We start from the raw sequence: 23,297 nt of genomic DNA on the forward strand, positions 1-23,297 counted from the left end.
ATGTTAGTAACAACTCATTCATTTACCATTGAAATTTTAGAGATGGCCATGAGTAAACACGAGCATAGGAAGATGAGACTTAGAACACAGATACAAAACAGATCCTGAAAAGAACAACCCTAAAGATAACCTCAAACACCGTCATTGGTACTCCCTTTTTTTGGTAAAAATACCAGAACCATTTTTCCACATGTAACCATTCAGCTTGCACCATTCATCTTGCAGCATAGATACAACACTGTCACATTATGCTCTCCAAATCAATGCTGTTAGTCTAGTTTAACATCACATTTGCTATCTTTCATGAACTGAAGAGTTTGTCTGTGACTTTGTTCACAAAAGGCCACATTTCAAACCCACTCAATTTTGCATGCATTAAGGACGAGCTCCTAGCAAATGAAATCCTGTTTGAACCTCTTACATGAGGGGACAGAGTTATGGTTCTTCCATAAAGGGGACAGTTTTGGTTGAGTATGATTTCCAAGGGCTTGACTTAAAGCTGAGACAAATCATCTGATGGTTGGTCTATTTTGTTATTTGTTTTAGTGTGCAAACTAATATTGGCTTAGGCTAATGGTTTGAAAATCTATAATGCATTGTCTGTCTGTGAAATTTTAAATGAGTCAGCCCCAGATCATAGCTCTTGTTTTTGTTCTGTCTTATCAGGAGAGAGATGTAGTCCATGGAGGGAGATGATGACAGTAAGCTCTCTAGAACATACCAAGCCGGCTGATTCAGCAGTGTCTCCACACACTGTAATTAAAAGGCAGGCAGACACACATTTTCAATAATGTGAAGGAAAGTGTTTTCTAATTGCTGGCTTTTTTCCACCTGAAATACACTTGTTTAACCTATAGTACAACCCATCCCTTCCTATCATTATGTGTCATCAGTGAATCTGAAGGTTTATTCAAACTCTGTACAATACTCCCCCAACCATTTAATACCAGGAAACTTTAAAGTATGTGTTCTCATTTTGCAAAATTATCTCAGGCAGTCTATACAAGCCTTTTCAATATCTTTACTAAAAATTCAGAAAGAATGGACAAACCCATTTGGAATTAGGACTGAGAACATTTAATGATTATACATAAAAATCATGCTGCCAGCAGGTCCTATGTGGAGTATATGCATCTATTTACACCTCTCTGTGTAGGCGGAGTGGTTTGTTCTCACATATCCTTGCAATGATACATTTACATACAGAGCCTACTCACAGTCCATATCAACTCTGAAGCATTTGGCACCATGTTGCATTCTATTTAATGTTAACACTTATGTTAAGAAAGGATATACCGGGAATACAGAACAGCCGTGTAAAAGCATTGCTTTCTTTCAGTTTCTCTCCCTTTCTAGCTTGCTGTCACCATATTATTCTCTGCAAACCAACACTAATTAATATTAAATTCTAAATTTTCTTTCTATAGAGCATAAGTAAGTCCTTTTTTCTTCTTTGCTTTTATTTTGATAATGCCAAATGCTCCAGTTGTCGTTTATTGCTGGTAGATGTCATTACTTCGTGAAGTTTTTTTCATTCACTAGTATTTGCACAGATGAATATATTTAGCTTTGGCTTTCTTGTAATGTTCCAGAGGCAAACTTTTCATGACCTTTGCTGAGGCAATTATGTTGGCTAAATTAACTGAAGAACCCTTCTACTGCTGCTGATTCAGGGGATCTTGACTTTTCAACCGCTCTTCAGCGAAGACCCAGGAAACAGTTTCTAGATTGAGATTTGGACCTGAAATTAAATAAAAAATGGAAGCAATACAAAGAGAAGTATATAATTTTAGTGATTATTTTCCTCAGAAATATAAAATAAACATTCTTTTTAACAAAAGGGATTCTTTCAGCTGTAACTTAAAGCATGTAGAATAACTGTATATAGTCAAAAAAAAAAAAAGGGTGAAGAGTTACCCAAGGAAGAGGAAAGTTCATTACTGGCATTTTGACCACTATTGAATGTGCATTGATAGCACTGAGGTTTCAACTGTAGTCTAACAGAGGCTCCTCTCCTATTATTTGAATACTTTGTGTTAAAGATTATTTTACTGAGGAATCATGATGGAATTTAAAGTCTAAAAAACATTATTCCCATTATTAAATAATTTTCCCCTATGATCAGTGTTGACTGAATAAAGCCTGAGGTTGTAGAGGAGCTTGCACAGACGAAAATTTTGCTGCAGCTTATTTTGTTCCTAACTAATGAGGGGTAAGAGAGCTCGTCTCTATGATGACTCCACTTAGTGATGTTCAGGTCCAGGCTTTTACTGAAAAAGCCCCAGGCAGCGGAGCTGTAACAGGTAGATTAGGTGAACAAACCTCTGCTAGGTTTCTGATGCCTACTTAGTTTACAATCAGCAGTAAATATTAAAGATCATCCTGGCAGGTCACACAAACAGCCTCAGGCCATATCTACAGTGGGGATTTATTCTTTTATCAGTCATTAGTAACTGTCCCGTGGAGCTGCTGCACCAACACCGTCCTCAGGCTCGACAGGTAGGGCTGGAGTGTGAACAAAGGTAGCTCACACTGGCTGCAGGCAGAAAGGGCAAATCACTGCTTGTATACAACGGGTGTGTGTGTCTACCACAACCCCCCAAAACAAACAGGGACAGATACCCAAATGGGATTGCTTTACCTGTTGACATAGATTTACCACTTGGTTTCCAATCTTCCTGGCAATTCCTCTGCACACATTTGAAGCACCAACAGCATCTAATGCTGAAAGCAGGCTTGATCCTGCTCTTAATGAAATCACTAGAAATGTTGCCACTAACATTGACAGGTGCAGGACTGGGCCTGTAGCACACATGTATCATGTTTCCTGAAATATTAGCTAGACCACGAATTGCAGAATGCCACACAGCGTCCCTGCCAATTCCTGTCCCTTCAGGAGCTGTTTATGTGGAAATCACCTTGGCACTCCTGATCTGCTTTAGCTTACCAGAGGTTAAGGGACTTCACAGACTTTAATTGAATGAAGTCTATAAATAATTATCATTTCCTGCACCTGGGGTTGAAAAGGTGGCTTGGAAAGGATTTTGTTTTGAAATTATACTTGCTTTCTTCCTGACTTCTTTAAGAAGATCTCAGTGCAAAAGCTGAAGTTTTCATTGTATTTTTAGATCATGATATTTGACAGCTCTTGGCCTTCTTTTATGTACAGGGTAGAATCTCCTGACTGTCTCACGGAATGAGCATTAGTTCCCACAATTTAACAGCTAAAAGCTCAATACACGCACTTACTTCCTTCCTCCAAACTACTATTGAAATAAAATAGATGTGAACAAGGGCACCAAGAGGTGAAGAAGTAAGAAATTTGCCTGCTATCCTTTCCATTTGCAAAGGCACTTGAAAGCACACCTCCCTTAAACAGTCTTTTCTTCTACCCCATGTGAGCAAATTGGGTGGAGTAAACATGTCTGTGCAGTGATAATACAAAGAGAGCCATGTATCATTTCATCCCGAGGGAAGGAGCATCTGGTGCATCACAGATTTGTCAGGAATTAGGTTGGAAGTCACAGTACTATGTTTTTTAATCTTGTTTGACTTAAAATTGTGTTTTGTAATCAGTGTAATAGAAAGGCAGCACTGAGACTCAGGGATTAGCTATAGAGAAGAAAAACAATAGTACACATAGTGCTTTGATGTGTTTCTATTTGAATTAGAAAGTGGCACTTTAACAGCTCAGAGAGCTGCATACAAACTCTCAGTTTAGCAGTCACACTGTCCAGCACTTGAACTTCTTGCAAAGCACTGTCAAAGACAGACAGAAACAAACTCTGAGCAATTTAGAAGTGCAATAAAGGATTCAGTGTGTAATAAATCACAAGAAACACAAATCTTAATGACTGGCTACAGCTATCAGTGATGTCAAACATGTGAGCAGAAAGGAGCATTCAGTAATGAAAATGAAATGTTTAATAGAAGATATTTAATGACAGAGTGCCTGTTCTTTGATTAGAGAGAGAGGAAGGGGATCAGGGCAAACACTACATATGACTTTAGACTTTGCTTTTGTGTGATTTTTCTGAATCCTGGCTTATGAACACAGGCAGAATGATCATGGAGACCTTCCGTCTGTGAAACATAAACTGGGATTTATCACCCTAGAGGAACTGCCACTGTAGAAATGCCTGTTTCAACATTGCTAAAAGCTGAACATATTTGGCAACAGAGTAAAGCATTAGGAATTCTTTAAAACCCATCTTTTGATCCAAAGTTGTATTGTAAATAACACAGCAGCAGCTGCAAAGGATTCTCATTTTCCACCATGAACTTGGTAGGCAGAGATTTTTCTTTTAAAAGAAACTTGCTGAGCTGATTCCATGAAGCTTATACACATTTGTAAGACCAAATAAAAGCAAAATATATGCTTATTATTTTTATTGTTTTCGTGGATCTGCTCCTACGCATATTACACTAGCAAAGTGTAATAGAAGTAATAGAAGTTTTGCAAGAACTTAAGCTACAGAATCAAAGCTAAATGTACACTGAATGGTTCCTTTCTGCTGAGAGTCAAGTCGCATGCCATCAGAATTCCATGGAAAACCAAAAATGTTTAATTTGGAGTTTAATAAATTAAATTTTAAGGAGTGAATATTGGCCTAAAACCTGCCTCTTCATACCACAAAATCTCTGAGAAAGCAGGTGGTTTGAAAAAAAGGGCTAATGAGACTACTGCTGGAAATCTGTTTTTGGCTATATAAGAGAGAAAGATCCCTAAGTTTAACTTAAGCAGAAAACCTAAGACTGTACTCCCTGAGGTATGAGCCAGTGACCAGTTCAGCTGTGGCCAGTTCTGTTTCTATCCATGTTCAGCCACATCCCTTTCTTCAAGTGCTAAGCAACTTAATACCTGGTTCATGACAGCCTACAGAGATATGTGATCTAAACAAAGTCTTTTCTATCTCCCAAAGGATTGTTCTTTCCTTCTACCAGAGGCAGAGACTTAATTTTCCTCAGTAGCTTAGTCTTCAACTAAGAAAGCAGAGTTCCTTTGCTCACAGAAGGAACTGAAATCCACACCGTTGCTTTAGGAAAGGACACTCAACACCCAGCTGCAGACTGCCATAATGTGGGTGCATGGCAGACATCTCTCTCCTCATTACTTTGATATTCCAGTGGGCCTCTTTCCGTTAAAGACAATTGAGTAAAGTTGCTTTCTAGTGTGAAGACATGAACTTAGTTCTTATTCAAAAATATGAAATTGTTCTTTGAGCAAGGAGTACAACCCAGGCTGCTTCCATCTTCTAAGGAATCTGGTCTATAAACCATACACTTGGAAAAACTGACTCCACTGAACATAAGATAATTGTTTTTTCTCACCTAAGTTGACTTCCATTTTTTCTTTTTCAGGGTCTGGAAATGATCAAGTCACTTCATGGTCCATCAGCACCTCTAAGAATTGACCATCTCAGACATTAAACTTGCCACTTCCCCATTCTATAAGCCAACAGTTTTGCTTATAAATCAAATCCTTTTAATGGTCAGGAACATCAAACTGCCTCATAAAGCATGAGGGTTTGGGTGGGATGCCTGCAGGAGCTCTCCTGGCAAGGCTGAGTGCTTCCCATGCCCAGTAATGAAGACAGTCATATACAATAATATGCTGAAACTGTACAGGAAATTGTAATTGCTGCTAAAAAAGTTTTACCCTACTCCTGGCAGCAATCAGAGGTGAAATAGACCCTTTTTATTTCCACAGAAATTCAAAGACTTCTTACACAGGAAGAAGGCTGGATCTCAGCAGAGAATTGATGCGAACTATGAATCTAGAGGCATATATAAGGAGGACTTTGATTTTCTTCTTTTATGAGATTCAGGGAACAAAGCAATTAGCAAATATTTTGTATATCTAACACAAAAAATATAGATATCTTATTTTCCCTTTGATCTGTCACAAAAATTTTGTCTTTCTTTAAATTGCTAATATGCACATACTTTAATCTAATTCTGACTTTTGATTTTACCTTGAACTCTTATTAATCAATAAAGACAACTTTCACCTGTTTCATGACTATTTTGTAGCACAGGTACCTTTTTAACTGTATACACAGTAACATTAGGGATGTTTGGGTGGATGGCTTGTTCATTAGTAGAAAAGTATTATGTCTCTATATCTAAGTTGTTTCAGGTCCGGTCTGAGCATATGGAAACCTGCGTGGATCAAATGGGTGTCTAAAATCTAGATCTCAATGAACCAGTTCCACGTAACATAAAAATCTTTTTATCAGGAGCTAAGGCTAAACACAGTGCATCACCTTTTCTGGTTACTATCCATGGAGAGAGATGAGGCATATGCTAAGGAAGACTCCTGGATCCAGTCAGAGAAACTAGTATAGTTTTTTCAACAACGTTGTTGACAGGGTGCCATTCAAGAGTGTTATATGTAAATGAACAGAGAAGTAAACACAAGGAATATGCTACGATCTACTTATATGTGAGATTCCACAACACCTATCCTTTGACCTTTCTGATTCTCAGATGGAGATCAGAGAAGTCACCCTTCGTGCTTCTCTTTCTTTTAAGGCAAATTCAATGAGGCTATGTTAGTTTTCACCTGATGGGGATTTGGCTCACTGAATATGAGACTAATGGCTTCAGAAAAAGCTTCAGCCTTGGCAATGATAGTGAATAGTTTTTCGTGTTAGTTATGTATACCTCACACACTTAGCTCTAACTTCCTGTAAATAGAATGAAGAGTGCTTTGTTGCTGAATAATTTATTACACATTAAATACGGCCCAAGGCAATAGAGTTTTCAAGTTCCACAAAGGTCTTATATATTTCCTGCTGTTATAATTATGCAAAGGAAGTACTGACAGTCTGAATTATGAAATATAGATTATCTATTCACAGTTCAAAGATGTATTGTATGTGAGGGTAGCGAGCAAAGATAAGGGATTTCAAACATCATGTGTACTCTTACGGAAGGTACAGGATTTATTTAAGTACCTCCTTGCTGCATAGCAAAGTTTTAGAACATGAAGAGACCTTCAGTTACCCCAACAAACAGGCATGAATGACACTACTGACTCATATACCCTTTAAAGCCACATTTTTTCCTCTTTTCTTTGTTTCTTAGTCTCACTTTATCCTTCTTTTCATGTTTAATGAGACATAAAAATACCTTTACTTCACTGAACATCTTTCATCCAAGCAGCTCAAAGAATACCACATTAAGGCTCACAACACCCCTCTGAGGTACCCAGGCAAGAGGTACCCAGAGATTTTTTTCATGTGCTATGTATCTCTGTATGTATCTCTGAAATTGAGGGTAGTAACTCTTCTGAGAAGCAATGTATCTCAAAATTACTCTTAAACAGCATAATACATTGATCTAAAAAGGTACTGCAAGACAGATCCTTCCTAAGTTAAGAAAAATACTCAATACTTGTGCTTAAATTAGATGTGTAGATTTGTCGAAGCTACATGTTCTTAAAATGGCAGGTGATTAAAAGTTTCATTTCTATACCTCACAGAAGTAAATATTTTAGGAAATCAGGAGCAATGGATTATGAAGCACCAGTGAAATCTGAAGAAAATACCAAGCAACATGGATGGGTTTTCAGCTATGGACAAATTTTAAGAATACTTTGCAATTTTGCAATTACTTCCATCAGAGTTCAAAATGCATTATAAAAGTTATGAAGCACATTAGCTCTGTTTTACAAAAGAGGAAGCTATGCACAAACAGATGATGTGATTTCCAAAGGTTGACAAAAAACTAGCTTGGCACAAATGGGAACACGCTGCTGGCTTTCTGACTGCTACTTATTACACTGGGTCATAATTCCTCTCATATACTTTTTACATAGACTTATGTGCTCTCTTTTGAATCTGGCAAAGATATGCATTGATCTTAATGCTGGAAATTCTGATCTAGGATTTATACTTTATTTTTTAAAAAGTCTTCAGGCAGGGGACGAAGATTTTGAAAATTATAAACATGTAGATTTAAACATATTTTGATTATTCAGGAGTGATTTTTATGTGGGTGTGTTTATGTTTCTACGCTTTTGAAATGGAAGGCTTTCAGAAAACCCACACTTTTGGTAGGAAGTTTGCTTACTTTTCCAGATCCTCCCAAAACATCCCTTTCCAAATGGAATTATGAAAGTTTCCTATGATATGTTTGAGTGACATATCATATTACCTGTGGAGATGATGCATCATAAGATTTCTGTTATTTTAGAGGATAGGAAAAGAAATAGTTTGACAATCAATGACATGCCGACATTCTAATACAAAAGCTACTTGTTCTGAGTGACATTTACTATATGAATGTCAGATCAAATGCACTTTGTTCTATATACGTCATATACCTACCCTTAGTCATGGAGTCATGGAACTTCACCCTTGCTACAACACTGTATGAAAGGAAAACAGTCTGAGAAAGCAATTCCAGTTTTTATAATAAGGGTAGGTTGGATTAAGTTTAACTGAATCAGAAGTGCACTGCAGCCACTGGCAGGGGAAAGTGAGAGAAGGCATTCTTGGCACCTGTGAAAAATAGCAAAACAAATGTGGTTTGACTAAATGGAAGATTTAGGGAAGGGGGTTTGATTTGTCCATACAGCGTCTCTGCTCTTCCTTGTACTTAAGCATTATTACTGAGTATTTAATTATATTGATCGTGTACATTTTTTTTTTTTTTAAATTCTGCAGAATCGCTGCCTCATTTAGTGGGTGGTACTCAGTAAACAAGGCAGCTGTTCAATATTCCTTTTTATCCACTTCATTCACTGTGTGTGGTCTCATGCCTTATTTAGTTCACACAATCCCAAATCAGCCCTGGGTCTGGAATTATTCACCAAATAGTATGTGATTATGCAATTAAAGACTGTATCAAAACACACAAAAGGGTAGAATTAGGATTGCACACAGCTTAATTTAAGTTAGTTGAATTCCCTACATTTTTTGTCCTTGATTTTTCCACCTTAGTAAACTTCTTTATGTAGTTTTGTTTTTATTTTTGCTAAACTTCTGAGGAAATGTCTGCGGTGGACCCTCACAAACCTCAGTTACTAGAAATGCAAAACTGTGGCCTAACTTGTGAATGATTTGCTGTGTGGAGATAAAAAGTCTTAATTCTCAGTGTATCCCCATAAGAGTCTCAGGACTTTCTCTGTGGGGTCATTGCTTGATGCAGCAGCATTGTTATTTCCTATGCCATTCTCCTAGTAGAGCCTTCTGAGAAACAACCTCACCTTTGCTGAAGGAGTAAAAAAGGCTCATTGTAGATCTTACCTAATATAACACTGTGCCTTACACAAGGAAACCCACATGGATCTGGAGAGAGATGACACATCCCGTTCAACAATCCCTGGTGAGATGGGGATACCTCAGGTATGATGGCATCCCTGATCACAAACTATGGCCTATGCTTGCAGATTCCCAAGGTCACTCTTTGTTCCTCACTCAGCAAACAAAAGGTACAAGCTGACTCTCTATAATATTAGACATAAAAGACTTATGCTGTCACCTACTTAATTTACACTGTGGTTTTCCCTCATTTTTGCCTTATTCCCATGTACAAGGGATCTTACTGTTAGCGTGGCTGTTTTTTTCATGCTGCTTTTTTTTCCCTTCTATTTAATCCAAGTCTAATTATACCCAAGTATGTCTAATTATATCCCCTAATAGTAGGCTAAATAATTTCCAACCATTTTTGGCTTTTACCCTGTTCAAATATTTAAAACCAGGGCCAGAATCTCCTCTCATTTCTACTAGGCTATGTCAGTGAGTAAAATTTAGCTTAGACCAATGGAGCCACAGACTCACAGTAGTGGCAACGTGGTGTGAGAAGAGGGGAGCAGCTCATTCTCCAGGATAGTTCTAGGATACAATCACTTTGGTAATTGAGGCCTAAATGGGTTCAATTTGGCAATTTTCCATAACCCAAACTTCTGAGGCTTTGTGGGGTCTGGGAGAGAGGAGGTGGAAGGGAGCAGGAGGATTAACTCATCAAAGAGTAAACTGATTAGTTTGAATTTTAAGTGAAGAGGCTTTGGTAAATGAATGAACAGAGGGCTCCAAGCCCACACTTAGAAGCACTGATTTGTGGGCACTACAAAGGGCTAACTGTTAATTAATTATTGTCAAATATGTTGTGTGGATTGTTAAACCACAATTATTTTACACTGGGGTCTAGCTGGAAATGCTACCCTTGTCCTTGCTTTATATGACCTGATGTGAGACACAGATGAACATTCATCTAACTTGTGTAAAGTAGCCTGTGTGTTGGCTGCCGCTCACATTTTTTTCCTCTTTATGTTGGCTGTCTTCCTAAATCTATTGCAAAATCCAGCGTCCTGCACTTACCACCACTGCCTCCTCTTCCTGCTGTTGCACCTCAAGCTATGAATAAAGAAAGGCCACTGGATTTTCTACCACTTTACATATTTAACAACTATGTAAATTTACTTCAAAACCACCCACCACCCACCCAAGACCAGACCTTGGCAGTGGCCTGGAACTGTTCCCACAGAAGGAATCCTAAAAAATCACATTGATCAGTATCCAATATCAATTATTCAACACCAAAACTGAAAAGATAAAGTAATACCAAAGGAGCCTTTCTGTTGAAAGGAGCTGAAGTCCTTGTTTTGAAATAAACAAGAGCCAGAGCAGAATACTGGAAGTTCTTGTTTTCTAACCTTGCAGGGAAGGTTTCCCATAAATTTATTGGGAAATTACATCTTTGGAACAGGATGTTGAGGAAACAGTCAATAAAAATATTTTTAGCCAACATAAAAAAATTTCTTGATCTATCTTAGGAATCCCTCTGGAGATTTCATAAAGATTGGTCTTCATGCACGAATATAACAGATTTATTGAACAACATAGTATGAAAATGTATGAAAAATACAGTATTTCAACTTTTGTCTTTGACTCAGACTGAAATGCCCAAGAATATACAAACGAATTAGTACACGTGTAAATTTAAATTAATTTTCAAACACAGTTTTTAAAGAACTGTGGACTTTGTATCTTTCCTTTTTAAAGTACTTTTGTAAGAAGGCTTTTTAAGAGGAATATCAAACCCAAGCCAGAGGGTTGGGGCCATTTTGCAAAGCAGTACACCTGGCCCATCCCATTCCCTGATTGTCCCTTTCCAATCAGCCCTTAGTCTGGACCTCAACAAACACAAAAGTGTCGCCTTCAGCTGAAATTGACCCTGACATGGAAATGCAGGAAACAGGGCACAATATCACAATATGTTTCTTCTGCTCTTCTCCTCTCGGCCTCCATCAATTTCTGGTGTCACCCAGTACTAGCATTGTTTTATATTAATTTGACTGACAAATTCCTTTTTAGTCTCCAAATGAAGGTGGAGACTGCAGTCCAAATGTGGACTGCACTGACCAGAAGGATGTACATCCAACTGCTGTGAACCACTAACACAGCCAAAACTCACTAAAATTTTCTCTTTCAGCTGCATTTCAAACAAGGGATGTGGAAGAAGGAAGAAATTAATTACTTTATCATTACATTAATAATTATATCAATGTTTTCCATAGAATAGAATCACAGAATCAACCATGTTGGAATACACCTCCAAGATTATCAAGTCCAACCCTTGATCCAACACTGCCGTGGTTACTACATCATGGCATAAAGTGCCACATCCAATCTCATCTTAAAAACTTCCAGGGATGGTGAATCCACTACCTCCCTGGGCAACCCATTCCAATGTCTGATTACTCTCTCTGTAAAAAATTTCTTCCTAATATCCAACCTAAACATCCCCTGGCAGAGCTTAAGACCATTATATAATTATGTCATATTATTGTGTATTATATTAGTCTTCTTTATAAATATATTTATAAAGTGTTCCTAAATGACAGGAAACTTGGAGTTGACTGTTCTTTCACAGAGAATTCCACAAATAACTTATTTTTTTCAAATTAGTTATTCAAAAGTCACTGTTTTCCAGAGGAATGAAGTTGCAGAGCTTCCATTGGCAAACACTATTTTTGAAAAGGATTTTTTCTTCATCCTCCTATCCCGTATTAATGAAAACAACTCACTTGGAAAATATGGTAGCCCAATGTATTGGGTTTGAGCAGCAAGGTTTTTGTAGGAGTGAGGCTACAGGGGGGACTTCTGTGAGAAGCCGCCAGAAGCTTCCCCTGTGTCTAATAAGGTCAGTGCCAGCCAGCTCCAAGACAGACTCACTGCTGTCCAAGGTCAAGCCCATCAGTGATGCTGGTAGCACCTCTGAGATAGCACAGTTAGGAAGAGGAAATAAAACCGACCAGACAACAACAGAACACAGAGGAGTGAAAATATGTGGAAGCAACAACTCTGCAGACCCCAAGGTTAGTGCAGGAGGAGGGGCAGGAGGTGTTCCAGGTGCCAGAGAAGAGATTCCCCTGCAGCCCATGGTGACGACCATGGTGAGGCAGCTGTTCCCCTGCAGCCCATAGAGGTCCATGGTGTAGTAGATATTCACCTGCAGCTCATGGAGGACCCCATGCTGGAGCAGGGGAAAAGTTCAAGGAGTCCTCCCCCGGGGAGGAAGGAGTGGCAGACGATGAACTGACTGCAATCCTGAGTCCCTGTCCCACGGTGCCTCTGGGGGAGAAGGAGGGAAAGATCAGGAGTGAAGCTGAAACCGGGAAGAAGGAAGGGGTGGGAAAGAAGGTGTTTTAAGGTTTGGTTTTATTTCTCATTATCCTTCTCTGATTCCATTGGCAATAATTTAGGCCAATTTACCCAAGTGGGGTCTTTTCGTGCATGAAGATAATTGGTGAGTTATCTCCCTCTGCCCTTACCTTACAACTTGCATTTGTGCTTCTCTGTGCATACTAACTTCCATCCAGCATCATGGAGGTCTTATCTGGGAATTACAATAGAATTCTATGATTCCCATGCACTACTTAATATGCATCTCACATACACTTTTCAAGTCTGGAGTGATTCTTTGCTTGAAGGTTTGCTCATAGTTCTATGGTAATTCCAAACTCTGCAAAGGATAACACAGATGCTTTAGTCTCTGAGTGAAACCTCTGCAGGTCTGCAGACTGTTAGTGACAGTTTATCAGCTCCTGATAAAACCAGTAGGTTTATATATGGATCATGATAAATCTTCCAACAATATAATACAGTGTTCCAAAACTTTGGGCTCTTCAATAACTGTGCATTATTTTATTTTCAAAAAGACTTCTTGTATTCATTCCACTCATAATTTTTACAGTTGGCATGGTAACTGCCTAAAAATGTGCTAGAGGCATTACAGCTCCAAGCTTTTCTTGTAGCCTATGATGCTTAATCAAAAAGTTTGCAATACATCCCAGTACTGTAAGTGGTAAAGCTAAAAATATTGCTCTCTTCAGAGCACAAACAACTGCAACATGCTTCAGGAAAGAGTTTGTGCTTACAATGAAATGGAAAAACACCAACACTTACCCCTTTATCCACTTCTGCACTCCAGCAGCGTGCAGCAGTCCTGGAAGTCTTGAATGTCTAGTATTGAGTAAATTTTTTCCTTACAGTACTATATTCTTTTAAGATTGAAGTAAGTATGTAGGTTGAAAGAGTTAGCTGTCTTTAATATGTGACAAAGATGCTATTTAAAACCACAGTACTGCAAATGAATACACATGGTGGGATTAGCACAGAAGCGAATAGTAGCACTGTAAGTCATGGGGATGACTTACAATAGCAGTAACTTCTATGTTCAGCTACAGATTTTGGGTCCAGACCTAATATATCATTCAGGTGGCCAAATATTTTCTTAACAAATGACTGGTATTGTAAATATTCAATATTTACTAGAAGACACAGATGCAAACTTAAAGAAGGAAGATGGAGACTGCGAAACCATCACAGCACGATGCAGAAACCTGTAATGCCAACTATGTGCTTACCTGCACATAGCTATCTCAGATAAATCTGCATCTGTCTAAAGGATGGAACTGGAATTAGGGCTATCATAACAACAAACTGTATGAACATGGAACATTCCTTACTAGAGTGAAATTCCTTGTATTAATAAGATGTACAAAGTGGTTCTAGACTTTGCTTGAACACATAGGGCAAACATCTCCTTGTAGGGGCAAATGACAGCCCTCAGATGGCTTGTTTATACTCCTAATGTGTGTGAGAATGTTGCCTATGGGCAATACACTTCTTTTTGGTACAATGGGTCTGTAAAACCAGGGATCACACGACACTTTCTTTCTAGAAGATTACGATAGTCCAGGTCAATGCACCCTGAACTGGCATTTATGCACTCGGCATGAGGACAGATGAACTCTCTGACGCTTAAGCAAACATACTCTCTGAAGGTGTGTGTGTGAATTCTAGGGCAGTATTCCAGCTGTGCAGTCTCTAGCACACAGCAAAAGTGACACAGCTATTTGCAGGGCCTGTTATATCTCCTAAGATGCTGGTCTTCTTGTTCTCACTCCTTTTTCTGAAGATTTTCAAGCAGGGATATTAAGTCTACTCCTGTGTAAGAAGCATGATTAGTAGTGCACTGGTGGTAATAGTGCAACTGATGCTGACTCTGAAATTGTTGCTTAGATTTTCTGGAAAATCCTATGCTGCAAAGCCTTATCATTTTAATATGTGGCAATGTGAATGCTTTGATGGCAGTTAGAGGTGCTTAGAGCTTCTGAGGATCAGGTTTCTCAGTGACTTGTGCAATTTGCATTTGAAAACCTTGCTTTGAAAGGTTTGGCCACAACGCTGGATGTTGTACTCTAATGAGAATAGGAAAGGCTTTTTGGCGGTCATGTACAGCTCTAATGGGTGTGTGTGTAAGGTTGTAATTTTTTTTTTTCTGGTCTGAAGCGACAAACAATTTAATTGCAATAGAGGAAGGTCATTTTTATGGTCCCAACTTTTTGGATGCAGTTACAATTTCCTTCTCTGTACCTCACCAACCTCTTGAAAACCCTTTGATAAGACAAGGGTAGAAGAAACAAGCTCCATCTTCCACAAGCTGAAGTAAAGATATATCCATGAGAATTATGGTCTTGTGGAATATAAACACAGAGACACTTGAGATCTCCAGAGTGTTTAATGAGTTTACTTTTGTTAAGGAAACACTATGTGCTTGTTTGCAAGGGAAACCTTCATTCAAACATATAAAAGGTAATGATTGTACTGGTGTGAGTTCAGTCTGTTCATACAGGCTTGTAGGAGTAGGTGTGGGGGGAGGTGGCAGGCCCATGGAACCCCTGGGCCCCCTGGAAGTGGAAGAGCTGGAGGCATTGAGGGGAGTAAGACCATTCCCCTGAGAAAGGTGGAGGTGGCTGCATATTCCCATGGAAGTGGCCCTGAGAGTTGGACAGTACAATGTGGGGGGAAGTCACAGCCCCACAACTGAAGTTTGAGGAGTTTGGAGTGTTGCGGGGTGTTGGGCCGTTTTCCATGGGAGCAGTGAAGCTAACTAGATAGTTCCCATGGACACAGCCTTGAGCTGTGTGGCTGAAGTGCAGGTGCGCATTCCTCAGTATTTTTGTTGAAATATGTTTGTGTTATGTGTGTGAAAAAGTAGAAGTAGGAGAACCTAATAAAAGGCTGCCTGCTGCTCTGAGCAGGCAGACATCTCTCTGTCTCACCATCCTCGTGTGTGTCGTCTGTCCTTCTTCCCCCTTTCAAGCCGAGACCTTTCGACGGATACCCACGACAAGTAGGCTCTGAAAAAGCATCCTATTCAATTTTTTTAAAATCTAAGTTTCTTTCAGGAGAAATTTTAAGGTATTACTGAAACAAGATGGTGGCTTCCATGACAAGAAGAAACGCAGTGATCCTACTTCCCCTGGAGTTTGAGTGACAACCTAATACTGAATAATTATAGTCTTGGGATGACAATGCTTTCAAATCACTGCCTTTCATTTGCATACACTTAAAATAAACTTAAAGTAAAACAAAAACCCCAGTATCTTCTAAAGGTTAAACTAGTATGTTTTGAATATGTTTTCCATTTAAAATATAACTTTATATATAGAATGTGTGAGATACTTTATCAAGGAGATTCCCGAGGTTATTGTAACTTCTTCCTTACTTTGCAACTCTTTGATGGTAATATTCAACCTAATTTATTTGTTTCAACAGTTAAGACTTTCTATTAAATGCTACCTGTGCTGCACTAGCCAGGAAAGCCTCTCTCCTCCAATGGCTCTGATTCCTGCAAGAAAATTCAAGATACAAACAGCCTCAGACCTTGAATACACGTAACCATGTCTATCCTTAAGATGAATGTGAAGTTACATATGTTAGTAAAATATGTGGATATGGGCCAGGGCAACATCAAGGGACATTTGCCAGGTCCTACTTGAGCAATAAGGCAGGGTGTAGACTCTGATCCCATGCTTGGGTATGTTGCTAGGCACAGGGCAAAAGCTCTGCACTATCACTCAACAAGGTGCGCTGTCATTGCACAATAACTCCGTCCTGTGCACTGGGATGATTATAGAGTGCTATTTTCAGCGTGTGGAAGATATTTTATTTATGTATATTTTATTCTGCTGACATGCAGAGGAAATAGCTTGGTAAATGTCATGTTATAGTAAGTGTATGGCCTATTTTTAGCTAGACAATAATGTGAAAGGTGCTGTTCTTTATAGGCCTCTATGGGTGTGCATGGTCTTGCACACAAAGTCTGGATGGAAGACTTTAAAGAAACAATGCCTTGTTCCTGCTACGAGCTGTGGGCATGCAGAATCCTACCTATGTTTGAGAGCGAGGAAAGAGGAGTTCAGCACTTTGCTACCTCTGAGACTGAAAGTACACCTATAGCAAAAAATTCCCAACACATTTTGTGAGGAAATCCAGGTTATGTAAAAAGATAACACTGCTTCTTGGAAACAATTTCTCACAGGAAGCAACACGAAATTGTTTTCAGCTTCACAGTTATCTTGTTTGTTTTGCTAATCCTCACGAAGATTAATAAAGGAATGATGAGACAACAGCAAACTGTAAGCACAGGAAGCGACTATTGCCTAAAGCATCTGGATATGATTATGCAAACACGATGTAATAAGAAAGCTGAGAGATTTAACTTTCGAAATCTCTGTTATTCCCTTCTAAAAAAACACCCTCTCAGAATATTTACCTTATTCCCTGAGTATCCTTTGAGCTGTTAAAGCACTGCAATTTTCACTGCAAGTTCCTTGCTACTATTGATCAATCTATCCTAGATTTGATCTTTTATCCAAACTTTTCCTGGCATGTATTCTGGTATCTGACCCTTTATTGAGAGAGGTATCATTAAATCTGAAGAGGACATTTTGTATCTAAATGTTATACGTACTATTTTCCTCCTACCCACTGGTAAATACAATCAATATTTTGAACATTTATTACATGGTATGATTTCTTTGTCACTAAAACAGTGACCTATTCTTTAAGAGCAGGGAACACTCTTCACAGCAAGCCAGGCTAGTCACACCAGCTGACAACTTTGCTATTTACTTGAATTCCCAAGAGATAAAACTACTGTTCTATCATACATAAATGTTAGCAATTTAAACATTAATTCTACTACTTTTTAGCTTTTTTTCTCCCTCAGTAATTATATTTGGTACAGAGTGCTAGCTGTGAAGGATACTTTTTTTTTTTGCGCTTTTGTTCAGAGTCCAGTTTTATTAACAAATTCCCTTGAATCTGTACTTTTTATAAAATACATCCTAAACTCACTTTGGCCTCTTTGTCATTATCTCTCCAAAGATAATTATGCAAGAGACATTGAGAAAAGTGCAGAGGATGATCAACTGTTCACTAACTTAAGCACTTTATTAAAGCAAGAGAAATATGCATCTTTTCTGTCATTTTATACCCATCCAATAATGTAGAATGACAGGAGAGTCCAGAAGGGAGAAGGAGCAGGACTGGTTCCTGTCTGGCACTTCTGTAGCATCCCCTACAATGTGCAGAAAATCCTGCTTAATCTCAATAGCTCTTGGCAGAACATGGTCATTGCAGAGGCCTCTTCAGTGAACTTAGGTCTCATATTTTGGTAGTACTAGGGTAGGCTACGATTTGGTCAGGTAGGTTTGTTCCATGGGGCCACCAAAAACATTTCTCTGGTGGTAGGAAAAAAAGAACCTTCTCTTTTCCTCTAGCTTTTGCTGTTTAAGCACAGGGCTGAAAGAGCCACCAATGACACACACGAGGCCAAACAGAGACTCCATTGTCTTTTTTTTTTTTTTTTTTTTTGTCCCAAACAGATTTTAGCTGAAATTTTCCAAAAGGAAACACATAAAACAAGTTTGAGACAGATGTCTGGCAAGGGTATTTTCAATTCAGTTTGTTGGAGTCTGATAAAGTCATAAACAACAAAAACCAAGGTTCCTCTTGACTAACACTGTTAGTCAACCTTAACATCAGTCAACTAACTTTGCTCATAATTGTAATAAGGAACTACTGAATGCCAGACTATTACACTTTTGCCCATAATATTAAGTTATAATAGATAATTGCAGGTATCAAGATGGGCAGCTGCTTCTTTGAATTAATATTGATCTTTTTTTTTTATTTAGGTAAGATACGAAAAATGTTAAAAATGAGTAGTCATTTATTATATAAAGCAGCAGCTGAGCGGTAGGTGGAGGAATGGTTGGTTGTTCCTACTCCTAAGCAAACACACATACAGTTTCACTTTTTAAATTAATTTTATTTTGATGGCAAAAAAAGTGATTTCTAATGACACAGAGTTTCAACTGGTAAATCTTCTTTGCAGTTTTTCCTCTTTAATCTCTGAAAGCTGGTGTAGTTCATTCCAATTGCCCACAGCATTGGCTTTATTCTCTTGAAAGAACTTGCTCTCTTTTTAGTTTTCCTTTAATGTTTTGAGCTCTTATCAGAAATGGTAATCTTCTTAAGGTGTTGGCAGGAGCAACAAAATTCACCAAAACTAAAGCTCATGTCTAACCAAGTATCCCATTATCAGGACCACCCAAGTGATTCAGGTTTGTCACAGACACAGTATACTCCTTTATATGATTTTCTAGGACTAGAAAGGAAAGAAAATTTGGGGTATTGATTAGTCAGGTTAAGAAAAGGTATTGAAGATCATTGTACTTAACACAATATTGTAGTTGTTTTGAAGTATATTAAAGTCTCTGTTTATTACAGCTAGTCAGTATATCAGGGTTATTTGATTTTGTGTAGCCATTCTGGTGCTGGGTCCCACGTGTTATGTTGAGGAACTTCCCTTGGTAATTTATGACCAACCTTTGCCTGAACTCCCCTCTTTCTGCATGCTGGCACTGGGTCCTATGGAGATAGAAACCCCATGGGAGATGGGAGATACTACTACACCTCTCAGTTATAAACATTCCCCCTGCCCATGACTTTGCAGCCTCAATGTCCTGTGAAACACTGCCCAGGTTGAGCTATAGAAACCTGGAGCTGCTACCCCACAATGGGATGGGGAAAGCAGAGCAACCCCCAGGACCTGGTCTGGGTATGGCTGGTCTGTCCTGCAGTAAGAGCCCAAAAATCAGGTGTGTCACCTTCACTGTTTCTCTTTTTTTTTATTTTTTTTTTTTTTTAGGGAAGTGAAAGCCCAGAATGGGGATGGCTCTGGAAACTCTGAAGCATTTGGATGGTTTCAGCAAAGGCTGGGAGTTGCCACTGTAGCATCTATTGAAAAAACAGTGGTTTGCATCACAAGAGTAGGATGAGATATAGTGATATTTGAGCCAAGTCACCGCCGCTTCTCAGCACAGTTCAAGGTGTTGACTAGTCCTGGAGTAGCTGGCATCCCAGTTTAGGAGAGATCACTTCTTTCACCATCTTGTACAGTAGTGATTATAATCTGCCAGATGAATCTTTCCTTTCCTGGAGCAGAAATCTCTGTGACTGACAGAAGATCATATTTGGAGGCTCCACAGTTCTGAAACTGGCTTATTCTGGAAATCTGCCAGTGTCACAGCCTGGCAAAGTAGAGGGATCAGAATTACACTTGCTAGTCTTATGAACTGGAATTACACATGCTAGCCTTATGAACTGTTGCATCACTGCTGCAGGATTTTACAAGCTTTTGAGTTTAAGGGACAGCTCTTTACTTTAGTCCTAGTATTGTTTCCATTCATTTCCACATACCTAAGACCTGGAAAAAAATATGCACTCTCAAGTTTATTGCACTTTGAAAACGTAAAACTTCTCTGTTCAATAGTCATTGTCCATCTTAGCCGAGGAAGCCAGGAGAAAAAGTACCCATGAAATGCCAGTAAGTAGCCAACTGGAGACCCACATAGATGGATATATTAGATGACAACAGGTATTCATTCATGCCTTGTGAGATAGAAATAAAACAACCTTATGCTCATTTCCTCCCTACACCTCCACCCTTTTCTATGGTTAACAGAAAGGATTCCTTTAGTAGACAAGTTATTTTAAGATCTTGAACAACTTACATCTTTTTCCATGTGTATAAATAACTCCACCTGTTGCAGTATCACATATATGTGATCATTAAAACAGATGCAAGTAAAAATAGTATACTACATTTCAGCTAAAAGTGATTCTAGGACAAAGCAGATATGAGACACAGACTTTTCCTCTTTCAAAAAGATAAAGGGAATTCTCCAGTCTGAGGTGGATTTCCCAGTGTTAAAAACCTATCATGCACCCATCAACTTTTTAAAAGTTACTGAAAATTTAAAAAATTAGAAATTTTCCTTGGTCAAGCTGTTGAAGTTCACAGACAATGTCTTGTCACTGCACACAGTAGGGATTGTCAAAGTGGTGCCAGGGATGCATTACATTTGTTTCAGCTTCACAAATTCATGTGTTCCCTTTTCACTGTTGCATCTGAAAAAACCACAGTTCTCCAGGAGTTCATTAATGAAGTGCTTTTCCCTCATTTTCCAATACAGATCTGAGACACAAACTGAGAAAGCTCAAAGTTATTTTGTGATAAAGTCGGCACAACAAACGAGAATATGCAGCATCTGTGTCAAACTTTGCATGCTGTTCCTAACTACAGCGGAACAGCCATACTGCAGAAAAGAGAGATCTGAGAGCAAACTTTGTGCAACTTGTTCCCAGTAAACCACAAAGCCATGGTGCAAATGTGGTTATTTTAAAAGTTATACTTTGGCTTCTTTGTTTGGTGGTCATATCACATTTTCAGCACCTAGAAATCCTCCGCTTATGACAGTGTCTGAATGAAATGTTGTTACTGACGTAACAATTATCTCCTCACCCTGCAGCTTTCAAGTTATGACTTAATGTTGAGAAAACTGTGGGCTAAGTGAGTGAAATAACTTCAGTACCTTCAAAGGATGTGGTTAGAATAGTCTGCAGGGGTGGGAAGAGAGTTTTCCTTTGCAGTTGGTAGAGCAGCAACAACAGAGTGGCTTTCAATTGCTTCTGTAGCGCAGCTCAGGGCTTTTAGCCCCTGTCTGCTGCACCCACACACACGATCTGGTGCAGTCACTTAAAAAGCATATAGCAACCTCTCAGCTCAAGGAGTCCTTTCAAAGTAAGATTCAGTCACCCAGGGGGCCAGCAATCTGTAGAGGCTGCTTTTTCTACCCCTGAGATGGAGTATCACATTGGCTCTGCTGCACTGGGACCACCCTATGCCCATGGTGAAGAAATAGGATTTGCTTTTCATTAATTCTGTTACTATAAAAAAATTCCTGTAGGATATTCTGTAGTTAGAGCACTGAATCATTTCTGAAACTTCCTATTCAAATATTTGTTTTATATGGCAATGGTATTAGTAATGTGTAAGTTTTATGCACTGCTATTTCCTCCCACACCCATTGAAAACTAACAAGAGCCAGCCTGTCAAAATAAGCATGTGAATTATAGATCAGCTATAACATGCTTCAAATAGCAAGTGTTCCAGCCTAGGTGATACCATATAACTTCGCTTTCCCTCTGCTTGAAAAACTGCACAGTCCACAATTCACCAAAAAAAGCCTACAAACTGAAGTCTGGAATTGCCCTATCTCATTTAAAATACTTAAATTGGGTACTTAACAATGGATAGTTTTTTTCTATGGTTGATGGAAAGAAACAGAAAACTTCCTTTTAGCTCACCTCGTATTTAACTTATCCTTAAGGAGGGCCATCGCTGGCTCTGATTTCAGCTTAGGTGCTTGTTACACACTTCATTTGCAATAAGAAAAGGAGCCAAGGCTACCTCTGAACCACCAAAAAGCTTGCAGGAAGGCTAAGCTCTCACTTTCTAGTCTGTCCTCTTTCCACGGACTGAATCCATATGTTGCCTTGGAGGTTGGCTCTGGCATTACTCTGTGGAGCCAGCCGCTCCTGATACTGAACGCCTGGTACGTATATGGCCCTGCAGGCTACAGTCAAAATTATCAGCAAATGGGAGTAAGTAATGCGTCTGCAATGTTTGCTCATGTTGGGTAACAGAAAGGAAAACTGACTCTGAGGAGCTTTATAGGGGCCTTATGCTACAGTATGACTGGGTAATTAAATGGCAGAGGAAATCCAATGTTGATAAATGCAAAGCGGTTCACAAGGGGGAAGATAACCTTAACTGCATAACCCAACAATGGGCTCTGATCATGGAGGGGCCACAGAAATCTTGGAGTCATTAATACAGCCATAGTCACAGACTGTCACATTCAGCATAGCAATTAGTTAGTGATCAGAAATGCAAGTCAGTATCAACAACTATTAGAAAGAAATACAGAACAAATAGTGTGCTGCTATAAATCCATACAGCTGCTGCATCCTGAATATTGAGTAGGATTCTGGTTTCCCATCCCAAAGTGTATAGCAGAAGCAGAAAAGAAACAGTGAAATTAGATATTTTATAAAGGAATTAATAAATAGACTGAGATTCTTCAGCTGTGAAGAGATGGGATATAATACAAGCTCTATAAAATCATGAACAGCAGGCAGAAAGTAAGTACAGAATTACTGTTTGCTGTTTCTTCTAATACAGTAACGAGAGGGTATCAAATGAAATTAGGAGGCTTGAATGACACAAGTTCAAACAAAGAGCTACTTTTTCATATATACAATTAAGTTATGGAATGCCTGGCCACAGGATGCTGCAGTTGCTAAGAGCACATGAGGGTTCAAAAAGCAAATCAGAAGAATTTGTGCTAGAGAAATCCACTGATGGTTATCAAATAGAAAGGCACTGCTGCTGGTTCAGCAAGCAAATGGGTTGCAAGTCACTGGGAGATGAGCTGGAGAGACCACTATGAGGGTGTGCCATTATATGCTTGCACTATCCTGTCCTCTGCCATGGACACTTGCTGTTGCCCTGTGTGTGAGAAAAGGCACTGTGTCAGACAGACCACTGGTCTGACTTTGTAAGGTCATTTTATGGTTTTTGTG

The 23,297-nt window shown here is 39.0% G+C and overlaps 1 long non-coding RNA gene across 1 annotated transcript; it reads right to left on the reverse strand.

The window, feature by feature from the left end:
• Positions 1-1,061: 1,061 nt before the first annotated feature.
• Positions 1,062-16,886, reverse strand: LOC120322867. Its single transcript, XR_005562807.1, has 3 exons — positions 12,785-16,886; positions 12,463-12,584; positions 1,062-1,741 (listed from the first exon to the last, which is right to left on the reverse strand). It is a non-coding gene; the product is annotated as an uncharacterized LOC120322867 (long non-coding RNA).
• Positions 16,887-23,297: the final 6,411 nt, after the last annotated feature.

Source organism: Pipra filicauda, unplaced genomic scaffold, assembly GCF_003945595.2.
Source record: "Pipra filicauda isolate LSUMZ 115617 unplaced genomic scaffold, ASM394559v2 scaffold162_size1660881_pilon, whole genome shotgun sequence".
Lineage (NCBI taxonomy): Eukaryota > Metazoa > Chordata > Aves > Passeriformes > Pipridae > Pipra > Pipra filicauda.